At 48.0% G+C, this 3,288-nt stretch overlaps 1 pseudogene across 1 annotated transcript; it reads right to left on the bottom strand.

Annotated features, from left to right (window-relative positions):
- Positions 1 to 2,070: 2,070 nt before the first annotated feature.
- Positions 2,071 to 3,061, bottom strand: LOC308439801 (actin, cytoplasmic 2-like; annotated as a pseudogene). The gene has a single exon. The product of its transcript is annotated as an actin, cytoplasmic 2-like (transcript).
- Between the last annotated feature and the right edge of the window lie 227 nt (positions 3,062 to 3,288).

Raw genomic sequence — 3,288 nt, 5'->3', positions numbered from 1 at the left:
CCTCTAGAAGTCAGAAAGGCCCAGAAATTGATTGTCCCCTGGAGCCTGCAGAAGAGACGTAATCCTGTCAACACCATGGTTTTAGTTTTAAGGAGACTTGTGACTTCCAGTATGGTCACGGTGAGTGTGCATTGCCTTAAGCCACAGAGTCTGTGCTAATTTCTGATGGTGGGGACTAGAAACAGAGGCATTCAGGAAATGCCTCATCCAGACTCAAACCAGAATTTGTTATTATCCTGGGTATCTGTGAGGGAACCGCTCCTGGTCAAGAAGTGGCATCTTGATTTTCAGAAGTGCTTTCCCCGAGTCTTTCTCAGTCAGCCAGGAGAAGAGCCTTCAACCCCTCTGTCTTCTAGGATAGGGAAGGTATTGTCTCTCACTGCAAAGAAAAGAAAATATATTCCCCACAAGGACAGTTTCTCAATAGCCTCCTTATGTCCCCACTAACTCAGTCTTCAGGACATTTTGAGTGGAATTGGATGTTGGTTCTATGGCTGCGTCTGACACAGTACATTCAGCCTCCTTCAGATTCCAGCTGATAGAATTATGTTGTCGCCCTCAGCTTCATCTTTTCTAAGGCAAGGGCAGCTCTCAGTTAATTCAGTCACCCAGAAGCAACTGTGGGTAAAGCCTTCTGTAGTTAGCAAAAGGTAACTGGGATGTTCTGGTTCTTCATAACTAAGATGATCTGGTTTGGAACTTGACATCCCCCTGCCTCAACATTGTGAGTGCTGGGATTGTAGGCACATGCCCTCATGCCTGGAAGAAGATGTGGTTTTAATTAAAATACCCCCGTTTCCCATCCATGATGGATTGCCACCACTAGTTGGTGATTTAGTGATGGTTTTAAATAGTTCACAACTGCCCAGCTCCACCTTGGCTGTGGAGAAGTGATTAAGATCTGGCCTAAGGACGTTAGTGACTTCTAGGTCAATCTGTAGAAGGAAATGACTTATGCTTCCTTCCTCTTTTCCCTTGGGGAGAAATTCAAATAAGTTCTGGTGAGTTAGCTTTACCGAGCACAGGAAGCTGGGAGAACCATAGGAAAGAGAACCTTTCTCCTTCCATGGCCTAATAGAAGGGAGCTGGCTCTCCACCCTTAAGTAAGGTTGTCTAGTGCATGTCCTGGCACGCCAGTGACATCATCCACATCCTTAAACAGAACCCTTGCTCATTTTTTTTCTTAATGTACTATATGACAGCTTTCCCATCCCAGTTAGCTTTAACTATCAACTTGACATAGCCCAGAGTCAGTGGAGAGGGGAATTTCTGTTGAGAGATAGTTTAGATCAGATCAGCCTGTGAGCATAACTTGGGGGGGTGTTAAATGGTGTTAGAGGGCCCACTGTGTGGACAGCGCCGTCCCTATGCTGGTGGTTCTGGGCTGCATGAGAAAGCTGAGCGTGGGCCAGTAATAGAATGAGTGAATGAGAGGGTTAACAAGCCAACAAGCAGCCTTCCTCCATGGTTTCTGCCATGATCTCCCCGATAATAACCTGTGACCTACAAATCAACCCTTTCCTTTCGTAAGTTGCCCGTGGTTGTGGCGGTTGTCACAATAACAGAATGAAACCAGAGTAGTTCTTTAAAACTTTGTGATGTCCTCTGCTTAGCTGTTGTTAAGACGTAAGAACGAAGTGTGTGGGGCGGGCGGGGGGCGAAGCGTGTGGGGCGGGGATCAGCACGGCCTGGCAACTCCAATGCCGTCATTTTCACAGCATCCACAGACCTCTGATAACTCAGTTCTCTGTGGCAGCACGGTCCCTGGCGCCTCTCATTCTTGAAGACCTGGCTTGGCGCTCCTTCACGCCCTCTTCACACGTGCCCATCTACCAGAACATTGTCTGGAGCTGCATGTAGTCTCTCAGTGCCACCTGGTTCCTCTGGATCCAGAAGGAGAAGAAACGGAGAGGCATGGCTGGAAAATGGACCCCATGTGCACCCAAGATGTTCTCTCCAAGCTCTGCAGTGGAATGGCTCTGTGGTGAGTTCCTACAGTCTGGACCCCAGGCTATTGGTTTTGAAATATATATGTTTGCTTAGCAGGTAAGGTTGTACATTTTTATGAACTTATAAGACTGAGTACTTGTGCTCAGGAGGTGCAGTGATCTTAATCTCCATTGTGCTGGGTGCTAGGGCTGTGATCTCCTTCTGCCTCCTGTCAGCAGTGCCCGGATACATGGTGGTACCACCAGACAGCACTGTATTGGCATACAGGTCTTTGCGGATGTCCACATCACACTTCATGATGGAGTTGAAGGTGGGCTCATGGATTCCACAGGACTCCATGCCCAGGAAGAAAGGCTTGAAAGAGTGTCTCTGGAAAGAAGAACTGCTCATCACCGACGGTGATCACCTGCCCGTCAGGCAGCTCGTAGCTCTTCTCCCAGGAGGAAGATGATACAGCAGTAGCCATTTCTTGCTCAAAATCCGGGGTAACATAGCACAGCTTCTCCTTTATGTCACGAACAATTTCCCTCTCAGCAGTGGTGGTAAAGCTATATCGCCATTCAGTCAGAATCTTCATGACATAGTCTGTCAGGTCCTGGCCAGCCAGGTCCAGACGCAAGATGGCGTGGGGAAGGGTGTAGCCCTCATAGATGGGCACAGTGTGTGTGATCACCATTACCAGAGTCCATGACAATGCCAGTGGTATGCCCAGATGTGTACAAGGACAGCACCACCTGAATGCCCATGTACACGGCTAGGTATTGAAGGATTCAAACATTATCTGCATCATCTTCTCTTTGTTAGCTTTGGGGCTCAGGGGGTGCTCCTCAGGGGCTATATGCAGCTCATTGTAGAAGGTGTGGTGCCAGATTGTCTATGTCATCCCAGTTGGTGACAATGCCGTGCTCAATAGGATACTTGAAGGTCAGAATACCCCTCTTGCTCTGGGCCTCGTCACCTACGTACGAGTCTTTCTGGCCCATGCTCACCATGACGCCCTGGTGTCGGTGGCGCCCAATGATGGAAGAAAACACGGCCCTGGGGCTTCGCCGCCTGCAAAGCCAGCTTTGTACATGCCTGAGACATTGTCAGTGTCAATTTCTTCTTCCATTGCTATCGGCAAAAGATGGGGTGATGGGGCAGTGGAAGAAAGTGCATGTAAGCCGGTGGTGGAGTGTGAGCTAAGAGACATGTTTTCAACTAAGAAAAGAATAATTTGATTTAAGAGAATGAGGAGAAAAGTCACACTCTAGGCCATAATGTCTGTCTGTCTGTCTATCTATATCTATCTATCTATCTATCTATCTATCTATCTATCTATCTATCTATCTACCTACC

This window comes from Micromys minutus, assembly GCF_963924665.1.
Source record: "Micromys minutus genome assembly, chromosome: 30".
NCBI classification, from domain to species: Eukaryota; Metazoa; Chordata; class Mammalia; order Rodentia; family Muridae; genus Micromys; species Micromys minutus.
The sequence above is the reverse complement of the archived record's forward strand: the minus strand, read 5'-3'. Positions and strand labels throughout refer to the sequence as shown.